Below are 16,424 nucleotides of genomic sequence, written 5' to 3' on the forward strand. Positions count from 1 at the left end.
TACTCTTCTATTTCTCCTATCATTCTGTCCAATCCATTTCCCTCTTTAAGATTAGGACTTAGTTAATTTTACTCTTTTTACCTTTCCACATCGCTCTAATCCTATTTTTCCCCACATTTCTCCCTAAACCTAGTAATTTCTGGTTTGCCAAATTCTACTTTGCTGTTCTTAGCCCATTAATAGATAGTTGTTTGACATTCAATAGATTGTATCTGTTGAAATAGATTGTACTGCAGACTTTTGACTGTACAACTACAGGACTTTGGTTGATGCTTGCCTTAAAATAATGTTCTAGCACAAAGCTGGTATTACTTTCATACTAAATTGAGGCATTCATGGAATCCATTAAAAGACAGCTGAAAGAAGTCAGGGAGACCAGAAAGGGAATGTTGAATGGAGCCAACAGAAGGAATGGAGGTCCAAGGAAACCATAACCAATCAACTAAGTGATTTGAGAATAAACACTGAACACCAAAATAAGGAAGTAAAGAAATTCATACAAGATCTAAAACAAAGCTCCAACAAAGAATTTGCAGCCATCAAAGCCAAGCAATTAGAAGCAAAAAAACTAAAAAAACAAAAAAGAAATTCTTGACAGTAGGTTAGACCATCCAGAATATTGAAACTCGGGGATTGGAGACAGCTTAGATATTATAGAGAAAGAATATACAACTATCCAAGACAAATCCAAGAAATATAATATACCTATTCAACATTTGGAAGACACCATCAGAAGGCCTAATCTGAAGATAACAAGTGTAGAGGAGCACCTAGAAACAGAGGTTAATGGTCTAGGAATTTGTTTCACAGGATCCTAGCAGAAAAGTCCCAAAGATGTAAAATAATAGGTCTATTCAAATACAAGAAGCTTTTAGAACTCCAAAAAGACCAGACCAGAACAGGACGTGGTATCACCACCTTATAATCCCCACAGGATCAATTCAGACAAAGGAAAAGATCCTCAAAGTAGTGAAGGAGAAAAGATCAAACACCTATAAGGGAAACCAATAAGAATCACCTCAGATTTCTCAGCAGAGAAAATTAAAGCAGGAAGAGCCTGGATTGATGTAGGCCATGCCCTAAAGAAAAACAACTATCAATCAAGCATACTGCACCCAGCTATACTCTCCTTCATAACTGAAGGTCAAATAAAAACCTTCCATACAAAAGAAAAACTGAAACAATATATCCCTACTAAACCAGCCTTACAAAAGATACTTAAAAATGTCTTACACAGAGAAAACCAACAGGACCACAATAAAGGTCAAGAAAACACACCCAAACTGAGAATCCAAGAACCATAGGATGAACCCATTTGGTGCAGCCCTCAAGAAGGTGGATTAAATGGCAGGAACTCCCAAATACCTCTCAGTCCAATCTCCCAACATTAACAGAGTTAACTCTCCAATTAAGCAACATAGACTGTCTAGTTGGATTAATAAGAAAGTTCCTTTCATCTGCTCCCTTCAGGACTCACACCTTGCCCATAAAAACAAACACATTTTGAAAGTGAAAGGCTGGAGCAAAATCTATCAAGCAATCAGCCCCCCAAAAGAGGCAGAAGTTGCAAGCCTAATATCAGATAAAGTAGATTTCAAATTAAAATTAGTGAGAAGAGATAAAGTCACTACATACTAATTAAGGGATCTCTCTTTCAGGAGGATATTAAAATTCTAAATCTCTATTCACAAAAAAATGGAGCACCCAAAGTTATTCAAGAAACACTACTTTCTCTCAAATCTCACATAGATCCAAAGACATTAATTGTTGGGGACTTTAACACACCACTCCCCACACTAGATAGATCAACTAGGCAAAAACTCAACAGAGAAACTTTGGATATAAACAATTGCATAGATCACCTAGATTTAATTTTTCACCAAGCAGTATCAGAATACACGTTTTTCTCAGCAGCATATGGAACTTTTTCCAAAGTAGACCACATTTTAGTCCACAAAGCCAACTTTCTAATTCAAAAACATTGAAGTTATACCTTGGATTCTTTCAGTCCACAAGGGAATAAAATTAGAACTCAACAGCAAAACCATCAAAGAAAGTCCTGTAACACATGGAGGTTGAAGAACACACCGTTGAATCACCAGTGGGTCATGGAAGAGATTAGAAACAAAATTCAAATGTTCATAATATTCAACAAAAATGAACACACAAATTACCAGCTCCTCTGGTACACAGGAAAGGCAGTACTCAGAGGTAAGTTTATAGCTCTGAATACCTATATCAACAAATGGGAGAGATCTGAAACCAGCAATTTAATGAGAAATCTGAGCCTCCTTGAAAAAGAGCAGCAGGATAAACCCCAATCCAGCAGATGGAAAGAAATAATTAAAAGTAAATCAAAATTAAATGAATTAGAATCCATAAAAACATAGAAAGAATCAACAAAACAGAAGTGGTTCTTAAAAAATCAACGAATTGACAGATCCTTAGCAAATCCTGTTAGAAAGAGAAGAGAGGTGCTGGGAAGGTGGCTCAGTGGTAGAGGGCTTGCCTGGCATGCATGAGGCCCTGGGATCGATTCCTAAGCACCACAAAAACGAAAAGAAAAACGCCAGAAGTGGCGCTGTGGCTCAAGTTGTAGAGAACTAGCCTTGAGCTGAAGAGCTGAGGGACAGCAATGAATCTAATATTAGAATGCCTAGCTACAGCAATAAGATAAGATGCAAATATAAAAGGGATCCAAACATGGAAAGAAGAAGTAAAACTCTCCCTCTTTGCATATGACATGATCTTATAATTAAAGAATCCCACAGACTCTACTCCCAAATTACTCAAGCTGATTAAAAACTTTGGCAAAGTAGCAGGGTATAAAATTAACCCTCAAAAATCAATGGCTTTTCTATATACCAACAATGAGAAAAGCATGGCTGAAATCAGTAAAGCAACACCATTAATAATAGCCCCACAAAAACCTAGGAATTAACTAAACCAAAGAAGTGAAGGACCTCGATGATGAAAATTTTAAAAATCTGAAAAAGGAAATCAAAACAGAACATAGAAAGTGGCAAAATCTCCCATACACCTGGATTGCAAAGATCAAAATCCTGAAAACAGCAACACTTCCCAAGGCTATCTACAAATTCAATGCAATACCTGTCAATATTCCATCCTCATTCTTCAAGGAAATAGAAGAGGCAATCCAAAAATTCATATGGAACAATAAAAGACCCCAAATAGCTATAATGATCCTCAACAGAAAGAATAGTGCTGGAGGACTATCAATACCAAATTTCAAACTCTAGTACAAGGCCATAGTAATCAAAACAGATTTGTACTGACACAAGAATAGACCTTAGAACAAATGGAATAGAAGTGAAAACTCAGGAATGAACCTACAGACCTATAGCCATCTAATTTTTGATAAGGGAACTGAAAAAATAGAATGGAAGAAATACAGCCTCTTCAGTAAATGTTGCTGGCAAAATTGGTTAACTACTTGCAGACAATTAAGCTAGATCCTTATGTATCACCCTGCACCAGAATCAACTCCAAATGGATCAAAGACCTCGGAGTCAAACAGACACCCTGAAAACATTACAGGATGGAATAGGAGAAACCCTAGAACTCCTTGGCTCAGGCCGAAATTTTCTTAATAGAGACCCAGAAACACAACAAATCAAAGAAAGGTTGGACAAATGGGATTGCATAAAATTGCAGAGCCTCTGTATGGCAAAGGACATAGCTAGCAAGATCAATTGAAAGCCCACAGATTGGGAGATCTTCACTAGTCATTCAATAGACAAGGGTCTCATATATAAAATCTACTTGGAACTCAAAAATTAAATCCCTCAACAACAAATCCTCAAAGAAACAACTGACCCGAATATAAGTGGGCTAAAAATTTAAAGAGAAACTTCTCTGAAGAGGAAAGAAGGATGGCCAATAGACACATGAAAAAATGTTCAACTTCTCTAGTCATAAACGTAGTGCAAATCATACCAACATTGAGATATCACCTCATCCCAGTTACAATGGCCATAATCAAGAACTCTAATAACAGCAGATGATGGAAGAGATGTCGGCAGAAGGGAACTTTACTGCATTGCTTGTGGGTATGTAAAATTGTTCAGCCCCTTTGGAAAGTAGTATGGAGTTCCTCAGAAGATTCCACATAGAGCTCCTCTATAACCCAGCAATCCCACTTTTGGGCATTTACCCAAATGGTCCCAAAAAAGACCATACTAAAGCTATCAGCACAACTCTGTTTATTGCACCATTATTTACCATAGCTAAGATATGGAACCAACCCAGATGCCCCTCAATACATGAATGGATCATGTAAAAAATGACATTGTCCCATTTGTTTGGAAATGGAAAGACCTGGCAAAACATCGTATTAAGTGAAGTAAGCCAGTCCCAAAGAAACATAGGTCCCATGGTTTCAGCCTTCTCCCACATGTTGTCAAATATTTAAGAATTCAAAGATTTCCATTGATAATTCATTAAGCTGACTTCTAAGAAAATGTGCATTTCTGGAATTTTGTTTTCTATCTTGTTCTTTCATGCATAGGCTTTCTATGATTTATTTGTTCTACAAGGAATTCTACTTTCTAATCTTTGTGTGATCAATTTTAGTCTCTCTGTTCAGTCTTTCTGACACTCTCTCTGGAGTCTCATTTGAGTCTGCCTCATAAAAAATATATTATTTATCAGCTAAATGACTTTCAGCTTCTGTTTTTTGCCTGACTTCATGTAGGCTGTGATAGCAGACCTGACTGGCTGTGTTTACTGGATTTTTTGTTTGTTTGTTTGTTTTGTGTGGTATTCTTTTTGTTTTAGAGGACTAGTATTACTATTCAAGGTAGTAGCTTCTCTGGGTCCCAGTGATGCCCTGACCTAGAGTCAATATGTTTTTCTCCTAAATATTAAAAAAAAAACCAACTGACTAAATTCCTGTTAATTGTCTCAAAATGAGGCAATCTGGCATACCTGCAAAGCCATCAATAATCCTCTGTAACAACTTATAGAAATTTTCTATCAAGATGGCTTTTCAAGGTTGACTGTGAAAAATGTTCATTTCCAATTCAGCACCATGAAGCAGATCACATCGCATGGAACAGACCTTTGGAAGGAAGGTCCCCTTCTTTCCTTCTTTGATGATACATGAAACCATAATATTCTGCAGTTGTGGCCAGCCTGGAGCACATTTTCCTAAGAATATTCTATAGTGTAAAAGAGGACCAACTATGAAAATAAAAGTGAAAATACTTGTCTACTACAGACTGATTTATCTTGCTTTTATCTGTTGTTATTTTCATTACTTCAAACACATGGATAATTATATTGGGATTAGACAAGTGGCAAAGGATTAATGGAATAAACATTCAGTTTACTTTCATATATCCAATATAATGCACTTAACCCCTTATGGAAAATTAAATCTGACTGTAGAAACAATGTCAGAAATATAAAGTAAGCCTCAATATGAATAATCTGACACATATACACCATCATCTACTCAGAAATTCAGTCTCTCTTTAAATATTTATTTGGTACAAAATAAAAAAATTTAATTAATGAATGTGACTTTTAAGTACCATCTGAAATACTCCTCGTGTGTATGATTGTATGTGTTTTAGATGTCACCTAGACAGGAATTAAACATGCATATAAAATTCAAATTTCCACAATTTAAGCTAGATTAGAGGAGTCATACCCTCCTGTAATTTTCGGTGTGAATTTTAATACAATGCTGAACCCTTCCACCTAATACCAAGAGTCATGTGCAATAATTTATTTTTTCATGTTAAGATGAGTGCTAAGTGTAGGATACACTTTGAATAATTACATTAATTTATTAAAATTAGTTTCATTTTTTCTTTTCTATATCTTCAGAAAGTAAAATTATATATTAAACATTCAATATGAAGTAACCAATAATAAGTAAACTATTTTTAAAATGATATATTATTAAGCTGTGATTTGAGTTATAGTTCTAACAAATTGTGGTGTAAACAACGTTTAATAGAATTACAGGTAATATTTTTTAAACTTACCATCTTGTTGATGTTTTCTAATTGTGTCATTTTTTTATTCTTGATCCCAGTCATTTCTTCACCTCAATTGTTTAGTTTTCTATTTTATCTGTATTGGTTTGCTGATTATGCATTTTGTTTTCCCTTTTTAATGACTGACATGAGGCTGAAATTCTGTATGCTAGTTTATTCCTTCCTATATTAAAGTCAAATTGCTGCTCTCCACAGCTGTTCTACTTTTCTTTCTATAGTACAAAATTTCCCCTAGTCCCACCGACTGTATTGCTGCTCTCATATATTTTATTTTATTTTATTTTTATTTAAATTTTATTGTCAAGGTATTGTACAGAGGAGTTATAGTTACATAATTAAGGTAATGAATTAATTTCTTTTCTAACTTGTTACCCCTTCACCCATTTTTCTCCCTCTTCCCTCCCAACGCACCTCCCAAGATCGTTTCCAACCTATTGTTTTGTGAGTATCACTGTTGCACAGGTTCCCCCCTTTGTCCTTTGTCTCACTATTTTGTTTTTTTTCCTTCTCCTTCCCCAGTATAGATCAACATATTTACAATATCCAGGGTATCAAAATCAAATACAGTGACTACAGGGGATAAACCATAGGTGGGAAAAACACAAAAGGATAAAAATAAATCATGTAGTACATTAAGAACAACAACAACAAAGAACATGTCTTGGAGTTCATTTCACTTAGAATCACCTTATACGGTCATATGTACATAGCTATTGAGCTATTCTACTCATCTACTAAGATTATCCTTGATGTACACAATAATGCTCCCTATGACCCAGTAATCCCACTTCTGGGCATTTAACCAGATGACCAAAAGCAAGGCTACACTAAAGCTATCAGCACAATTATGGTTATCACAGTAATATTTACCATACCTAAGATATGGAATCAACACTGATGCCCCTCAGTAGATGAATGGATCAAGAAAATGAGACACACACACTCACATACACACATACACACACATACTATGCTTCCATCAGAAAGAAAGATACCACCTCATTTGTAAGGAAATGGAAGGTCTTGGAAAAAATCACATTAAGTGAAATAAGCCAGACTTAAAGAAACATAGTTCCCATGTATTCCCTTATTTCTAATAATTAGTTACATCAAGGAAAATCTCATGTATTTTAATTTGACAGTTTTTCTATGCTGAGCGTACAACATTATTGCTATATTGTTTGTTATCATTTCTGCAAACAGGCAGGTATATTGAAAATATTACATTCATCTTATCCATTACTTAAAGAAGAACAACTAAAAGAGCAACCCCTACTAGGAAGAACAACTCCCACTTACTTAGCTTCATTCCTATGTAAGGCCACTGTTGTCCCCTGTATCCTCATATTGTACATTTCAACTCTATACCTCATACTGTATACCTAGTATCTTCTACATTGTCAATTAAATTCCCCAGAAGTTCCACTTTGCTTTACTTTGTTTTTAAAAAAAATTCTGTCTTAATATTTGAGGTTGGTGTGTGTGTGTGTGCGTGTGTGTGTTTACAAAGATCAGAACACAAAATTTTTCTTCATTTCCAATACATCTTTCAGGTCATTGTAAGTTGTGGCTAATGGGAGCAGTCTCTTGTTATTTTAAGGATGAAACAGAAAAAGATATTTGTGCATGTATCACAGTTGCTTTATTAGTCTGTAGTTGAACACTAAATATTGACTTATATCTTGGCTGCTCTTGTGAATAATGTGAATAAAAATGAACTACAGATATATTTATGAGTTACCCAGAGAGAAATAATCACATGATTGATGGGTCAGATGATATCTCAACTTTGGATTTCTTTAGAAACTTGCATACTACTTTCTACAACGAGAATACTAACCTGTTTTTTGACCAATAGTGTAGAAAATTTCCATTTTTCCACACTATTACCAACATTATTACCTTTTATTCAAAGGTAATAAATGGCAGGTTTTTACTATCTGCAGTACCCTATACTGGCCTGAGACTTAAATCCAACCTCCTAAATGCTTGGAATTACAAGCCTTTACCACCATAACTGGTTCCATTGATTTTTTGATGAGTTATAATAGTTATGAAGTTGTATCATAGTAATTTTGAATTATATTTCTCTAATGACTTCTTCTCAAAAAGCATTAAGTCAGCATAAAAGTTTTATTAAACACAACTTTGTAAACCCACAGGCAATTTTCATAGCTTTATGGAGAACATGTCTATTCAGACCTTTTGTCCATTTTGAATCCAGTTTCTGGTTAATCTCAACTTTAATCTTGCTAAACCAGATCAATAATTAATTTAAGGTAGTAGAAAAGAAAAAAAATGTAGCAACTCAAAATATTTTTCAGTTTTCAATAACATGATATTGCTTAAATCATTTTCTGTTAGCAATTGAAACTATATAACTCAATTTAGTTAGACCTGATACAAGGCTGTAGTTTATTTTGTATTGATTGTTCTTTCCAAAGCCTGTTTGTCTAATTTCTCTTGGTTTCTTTCAGTCTCAAGTAGCTCAGATTTCAAATTGAAGAATAAATGGAAGGAAGCAAAAAAAAAAAAAAATACCGTTACTCTCATCTGATGATGCCTGTATAAGAATAAGGAAAGAGTTCATCCTTCTAAGGGCCTATGATAGGACAACAAAAAAAGAATTTATTCTATGCCTTCTTTATCTTTGCGATGTAACTTAAATGTTGTAAAACAAAATATACTGCTCAGATACTTTTATGTTTTATCAGTTTTACACATTTTCATATGGATTTCACCTCAGTCTACAACATTCCTTCATCATTTTGTACCTGATATTTTTACATTTTTACACTATCAAGACATAAGATAACCAGTTTGATTTAAAGCATGAGAAGTTATCCACCTGGCTTCCTTGGAAGCAGAGCATGATCAATAGATATTACTTCTGGTTGCTCACTACATGTAATGGTTTCTGTACTACTTATCACATTCTATTTAGTATTTTAAAAAGACTGCTGGCTAAACTCAAAGCTCATTCCTAGATGTTTATGTTAAGTATTTCACAAGTTTTATTCCCTTAATTGTTAAGATAACATTTGCTTTAATGCTAATGTTATTACCATTTTAGTGTTGGGAAACATTGTAATTAAAGGCAATAAGTGCATGGCCTAAAGACACATACAGTGAAGAAGGAAATGAGTCAAAGTTTCAAAAAGTCTTTCAGCAATACACAAAAGGTAGATAAAATCTCTCCATTCTATGACACTCTCAATTCAATATTCATATTGTCCAAGAAATAATAACATACTAAATATTGCCCATGGTGATTGTTTTATGTCACATTTGTATTCAACACAGATTTTGTTGGAGACATTGGGTTATCATGCACAGAACTGAGCTTATACATTGAGGTCCAAAGAGAGGAAAATTTCTTCTGTCCCACAATTCCAGTATCCTTTTTAAAAAGTACTAAAATTTTAAATATCATCACCTACTGTCTTATAAGTATCCAAAAATTTTAAAATCATAAATAATCACTCCAAAATGCTGTAAAATTGGAGATGCTAATAAATGCCCTGCTGAAGTAAATTTTCTTCTACTTTTAACGTTATTCTGAAAGCCTTTGCTGGTTTGTCACACCTGTAATCCTAACTACTCGGGATATCTACTCACGAGCCTGAGATCTGTGGCTAACAGTTGGAAGCCAATCAGGGCAAAAGAAATTCATGAGATTCTTTTTCAAAACTTTTAATGAACTATCAAAGGGCCAAGAATGGAGATGTAGCTCATTTAGTAGCTCACCAATCTAGAGAGAAAAGGCCTAGCGAGACTTTGAAGCCCTCATTTCAAACACTGTGCACGCCAACACACATGCAAGTGCTTGAACACATGCGTGCATTCACACACATATTTATTCAAAATGCCTTCATAACGGAGTTTTTCATGAATTTCTTTGCTAACGATATTATATGAGTAAAATAAAGTAAATAAACTCTTCCATCTCAGAACATTTTTATACGTTCTTATTGTAAAAATACTGTACATAGGGGTAACACTTACATGAGCAAGGTAATGAGTATATTTCCTAACAAGTATTGTTACTTCCTCCTTTTTGTTCCCCTACCATCCCTTCCCTCCCACCTCCACAAGTCCATTAACCTCCTCCCTTTCCCCGCCTCAATTGTAAAGTTCACTTTACAACATAGTTTCTTGTGCATCTCATTGTTACAATGGGTCAACCTGTATCCCTATTTAAGCATTTTGTTTTATTCCTTCCACTCAGCAAATTAGAGGAGAGTATATAAAAGATGTAGGCGCACCAACTTCAAATACAGTGAAAACAGGTGTTATAGCATGGGGGAGAAACATATAAAGAAACAAAAAAAAAACCCACACTGTACGTTATAAGTACATGAGAAAAAATAGCAAGAAAAAAACACTTGTGTCCCTAACTTAGGGTTCATTTCCGTTAACATAACCTTATCTGGTCATATACACATAACTTTTGACATTTTCTGCTTATCCCAGACATATATTAGTTATTGAAATTTAAAGAAACCATGGGACCAATGTTTCTTTGGACTTGGCTTGCTTCACTTAATAATTTTTTTTCCTCATCTTTCCATTTCCTAACAAATTGGGTGATGGAATGCTTCAGGAATTTGCCTGTTATCCTTGTGCAGGGGCCATGTTAATCTTCTCTGTACCATTCCAATGTTAGTGTATGTGATGCTGAATTGAGCACAGAACTCTTTTTTAAATATAAATTGTAAATGATTTTCTTAAACTAGACAATTCAACAAAAACTAAGTTTAAAAGAATTGTGAAATTTTAGAACCATGTACTTCTTACATCAGTACACATTTAAGAATAAAGTCAAGATTGACATGTCAAAAACAAAGTAATTCCAGTTATTTGTTGTTCAAGAGATGTGTAGGAGGAGGAATTCAATTATTCTATACAAGGGACCTGTCATAATGAACACTGCAGCAAGTGTTAAGTTTTGTTAAAAGTTTTAATGTTTTAAATATATTTAATTTTGGGAATTTGCTTATATATGCCAAAACTGGGGCTGATTGGCAGGTCATAATACTTTTCTATAAAGTATTTAAGATTTATGGTAGCAGATAAATACTACTAAGTATGTACATTTCAGTGTTTATAGAAACTTTACTAATGAGAAGTTGCAAAGTCTTTGTGTAAAGGAGCAGAATAAAGAGTTGACTATGTTAACTACACAGTTTCTGTTAAAACAGTAGGCCTTCCTTACTTTATATATTAGTGAGGAACAAATGATATTACAAGCCATATAGATGAACTATAAATGGTAATCTTAGTGGGTGATTTAAACACTACTTATAGCCTATAAAATTCTTGTTGAACATCATAATCTTAGCCAGTGTTAAATGTAAAGAAATATGACAATAATAAAATCTAATTTGTAGTACACTTCACATACTGAAAACACTGGTAATTGTTTTGTTTATTATTTTATTAATCATTAATATTAAATTATTGGTTTTCTTTATTTGTAGTATTTTTTCCTTGTTGTAATATAATAGAACTTTTTGTAAGTTGTCATTAGGAGGTACTTTGAGAAGGTTACTGGGATGGTCACACCATTTTTTATAGGTGCATGTGAATTTATAAAGAGGAAAATTAAGAACAAAATATGTATTTAAAAAATGATCAAGTAGAGTCTAGTTCAGGAGTGTTCATAAATGTCCGCACCTTAATTTTAGCCCTAGACTGAAGAGGAGTTCTTACAGAGTTGAGGCCGCAAAAGTGAGAGACTGTGTTTTGTTTTGTTTTTTATTTTTATTTTGTTGGTCATGGCGCTTAATGTCTGGGGCTTAGGTGCTGTCCCTCAGCTCAAGGCTAGTGATACCACTTGAGCCACAGAACCACTTCCATCTTTTTCTGCTTATGTGATGCTGAGAAATCAAACCCAAGGCCTCATGCATGCAAGGCAGGCACTCTACCATTGAATCACCTTCCCAGTACCTGAGAGACTGGGTTTTAAAAAATCATCTAAACAACATTTGCTTTCTGCTTTGTGTTATATAATGAAATATATGAGTATCTTTTTATGTTTTTGTGCATTGTTATACTTTTAAATTTATACTAACTTCACCTACTTTATCCTTGTCAAAGTCATGAAATAACTCGAGAGTTTGCTTCTGTGAAGATTGTTTTTTTTTTTGGGGGGGGGGGGTCAGGTCCTGTGCCTGAACTCTGGGCCTGGGCGCTCTCCCTCAGCTCTTCAGCTCAAGTTTAACGTTCTACCACTTGATCCACAGTGCCTCTTCGGGCTTTTTTTTCTGCTTATGTGGTGCTGAGGAATCGAACCCAGGGCCTCATGCATGCAAGGCAAGCGCTCTACCACTGAGCCACATTCCCATCCCTGTGAAGATTGTTTTTCATTTATAATTTCTTCTGAGTCATTTTTATTTTTTAACAAAATCACATTATATTTCATGTTGATGGGTATTTACACAGAGACAGGGACATAGAGGATTTAGTTTACCAAGTGAACATTAAAATTAAGCTCAAAAATAAAAATCAGTCTTAACACATATTTTCATATCTTTCCCCACATTCTCCCTAAAAGAAGACAATATTAAGAATGTCTGAGGGAGGCTTTTTAGCTCCAATTTTCTTGGGCTTCCTAGGTTTAGAATTCTTTTACCCTTCAGATTGTTTCTTGTTCCTCCCTTTTTTCTCCACTCCATTACTAGAGATTTTTCTCAGAGATGACTCCATCTCCAACTTTTCACTCTTCCTAGCTGTACAAATTAATTTGCAGATCAAGACTCTTAGATAGAAAGAATTTAAGAGCCTGAATCTAAGACACTTCTCTCATACACCATCCCTACAAAGACACAAGTACCAAAGCAGGATACATAGTTTCATTTTTTTCTACCAAGGCCAATGCCTGAGGTTGCTTGCTTCTGAGGGTGCCTGTTTGTGGCTCTTACTAATGTTGCAGATTAACTTTATACCTAGTTCCATTATCAGCTACCAAGGATGGCATGTTTAGACCATCCAGGAGGTTGGCTCAACAGGGTGTCTGGATGTGTCTCCTATGAGGGGCTCCTAGGATCCCTCATGAATGGCAAAGAAGATCTGTGTTGGAAATACCGGGAGCTATTAAGGTATCCTACAAACACCATCTCAGCAAGGCAAAGTTTACTCCTACAGAAGTCATACTGTCGCATGTCCAAGTTGAATAAGCACAGTGGATAGGCAGCCCACCACTGGCTCCCATGAATTTGAGCTTTGGGATCATCTTTCATGATGGCTCAAACTTTTGACCCCTTTCAAACTAGTCAAAAGCTTTAATAATCAACCAAATCCGAACACCTGGCCATATGAAAAATAACCAACTTTTACCCAGCTGGTGTTCTACTAAAATAGCATTGGTAAGGTTTTGACTACCTTTACAAGGGCAGTGCTTATATCAGTCAAGCACTTCAAGATTTAACTTCTACCATTCTCCCATCTGATTTTGCTTTCTTTTCTTCCAAACAATAATCATTGACTTTCCTATTCAGCAGTATCCAATAAGATATTTTGATTTAAAAAAGGGTTTGATTAAGGCAGTTTTTCAGTCAGTCACTGAACAAAACCTGTTACAGAAGAGATAAAGCACCCATGCACACATTTCTATGAAAACAATTACTAAAGAGGTAAATATTGACACCATGAATCATTGTTAAAATGCTTGCTCTGTCATCAAACTAGTAAAGGGTTCTGCCACCACACACAGACACACAACCTTTTTTATAAGTGACTGGGGGCTGGTCTTGGGTTTGATCTCATGCTCTGGGCATGTCCCAGAGCAGTTTTACTCAAGGCTACCACTTTAGCCACAACTCCAGTAGTATCTTTTTTTGCACCTTCATTGGAAATAAAAGTCTCATCTTTCCTGTCTGGGTTGGCTTCAAACACAGATCCTCAGGATTCAGCCACCTGAGCATTTAGGATTATACTCACTATCATCTCAGTTTTTAGGTAATTTGTTTCCAGTATTCAATCCTTGTAAGTCTTTCTGTATCATTGGCCTCCAACCACCACACAGATTACATTTGAAGTATATTTATTCTTTTATTTTTATATATTTATTGTAAAAGTACTGTACAGAGGGGTTAGTTACATGAGAAAGGTAAAGTATACATTTCCTATCAAGCATTGTTACCTCCTCCTTTATATGTCCCCTACCATCCCTAACCTCCTAGCTCCAAAACTACCCTGAACCCCGTCTAAATTCTAAAGTTTATTTTTCAACAGTGTCTTGTGCATCTCATTGTTACAATGGGTCAACCTGTATTCCCATTTAAGTATTTTGTTTTTTCCCTTTCCCTCCCCAAACTAGAGAAGTGTATATACAAGATGGAGGGCACCAACATTAAAAACATTGGAAACAGGGATTATGCCATTTTTGGGGGGGACAGAATACAAAGAAACAAAAATCACATGGAAGATTATAAATATGTTAGAAACCATAGCAAGAAATGGAAAAAAAAAAAAAAAACACTTGTGCCCCTATGTTGGGGTTCATTTCCCTTATCACCATCTTATCTGGTCAAGTATTATATTTAGACCAATTTTTTCCCATTCAATCCTACCAGTGGCTCCTAGTTATTTTTACATGGTGGCATTTCCAATAAACAAATCCTGCTGGTAAATAAAAGCACATATTGGAATAATTCGATTATGGAGATCATAGATTGTGGAGATCAACACAATAAAACTAATTTAAGTTGCTTTTTCTGGTTTCTAGCTTTAAGCTCTTTGGGAAATTTTCAGGGTCTCCTAAGTAAATATGAAATTTGTAAATATGTCGTTTGTATTTGGAAATATGAAGTTTGAATGTCCCGCTAACTAAGAAGTCTCTCCCTACTTAATTTAAAGTGTTTGAGAATGGTCAGGTGTGGATTGGCCAATGGAACCAAAGCACAGATTCCACTCCAGTTGGCCAGTAACATCTCCAATGGTGGTCTCCTGGAATACCACCAGATTTTCCCCTGGCTATGATTTGTACTTACTGCTCATCTCAAAGGGTTGGCATTCACTACATCCAGGTAAGTTTCCCAGAAATGTCCAATTTTCCCCAGGTAATTGACCTGGAAAGAATGGACCTGATCAGTTTTAGGAGTTTTTAGAATAGACTCTTGCTTCTGAGAAGAGCAACAAGGTGATCCAAGTTGTCTCGGATCACATTTTGCTGACCTATCATGAATTTCATGTACATGGGGTCTGAGCTCCATGACAGCACAAATAGGACCTCTTGTGTGGCCTCCCTGCCACACAGTCATAGCAGTACTCAGTATGTGGAGAGAATCACCATAGTATTTACCTCACTATTGTCTCAATTTGAATCTGGGTAGACTCAAAATTGGAAGACATACACAGAGTGTCTGCTCCAAGATTGAATTTGCAATCATATCATAAGATTAACTAGAGGGTCCATTGAGGCCCTGGAATTAAGCATGATCACTTTAAGGGCATTAAGAGTGTTTGGAGTTCCCCAAGCAGGATGTTTTCACAAGTCAAACATTAGACATTTATCTGGACATTATGAAACTGAATCATGTTTTGACCAATTTTATCAGTAACACCCTCCTTACTAGAAGGCAATGCCCCTGCATACTAGAAGGGAAACTTGCATTCTTGTTAGATAGAAACCCCCAAAACTCCTGCCCTCTTGGTAGGAAACCCTTCCTCCTTCTTGGTAGGAAACCCTTTAGGTGTAACTTGCCTTTTTTTTTTTTTTTGGTCGGTTTGGAACTGAACTCTTTGCCTGGGTGCTGTCCCTCAGCTCTTCAGCTCAAGGCTAGTCCTCTACCACGTGAGCCACAACACCACTTACAGTTGTCTCAGTGGTTTATTGGTGATAAGAGTATCACAGAATTTACCTGCCTTGCCTAGCTTTGAATGACCATCCTCAGATCTTAGCCTTCAGAGTAGCTAGGATTACAGGCGTCAGCCACCAGTGCCCATATTTTTTTCTTTTTCTTTTCTTTGTTCTTGGATTTGTCGATTGTGAGGCCTGAAATCTGGGCCTGGACACTGTCCCTCAACTCTTCAGCTGGAGGATAGCTCTCTACCACTTGAGCCACAGTGTCTTTTCTGCTTACAAGTTGCTGAGGTATCGAACCCAGGGGTTCATGCATGCAAGGCAAGCACTGTACCACTAAACCACCTTCCCAGCTCTTCATCTGAGTTTTTAGTTAACTCACTTGCCAATGTTCAAACCTTCTGAAGTCTTTGTGCAGGGTCTGGGAAGGTGGTTCAGTGGTAGAGTGCTTGCCTTGCATGCCTGAGGCCATGGGTTCAATTCCTCAGCACCACATAAGCAAAAAAGAAAAAGCCGGAAGTGGCACTGTGGCTCAAGTGGTAGAGCGCTAGCCTTGAGCTGAAGAGCTGAGGGCCAGTGCCCAGGCCCAGAGT

General features: G+C 35.9%; 1 pseudogene; it reads right to left on the reverse strand.

Moving 5' to 3' along the window:
• Window positions 1-10,603: 10,603 nt before the first annotated feature.
• Window positions 10,604-10,716, reverse strand: LOC122123155 (annotated as a pseudogene).
• Window positions 10,717-16,424: the final 5,708 nt, after the last annotated feature.

The sequence above is a fragment of the Dipodomys spectabilis genome, unplaced genomic scaffold, assembly GCF_019054845.1.
Source record: "Dipodomys spectabilis isolate Male_0828 unplaced genomic scaffold, ASM1905484v1 ptg000224l, whole genome shotgun sequence".
Classification (NCBI taxonomy): domain Eukaryota; kingdom Metazoa; phylum Chordata; class Mammalia; order Rodentia; family Heteromyidae; genus Dipodomys; species Dipodomys spectabilis.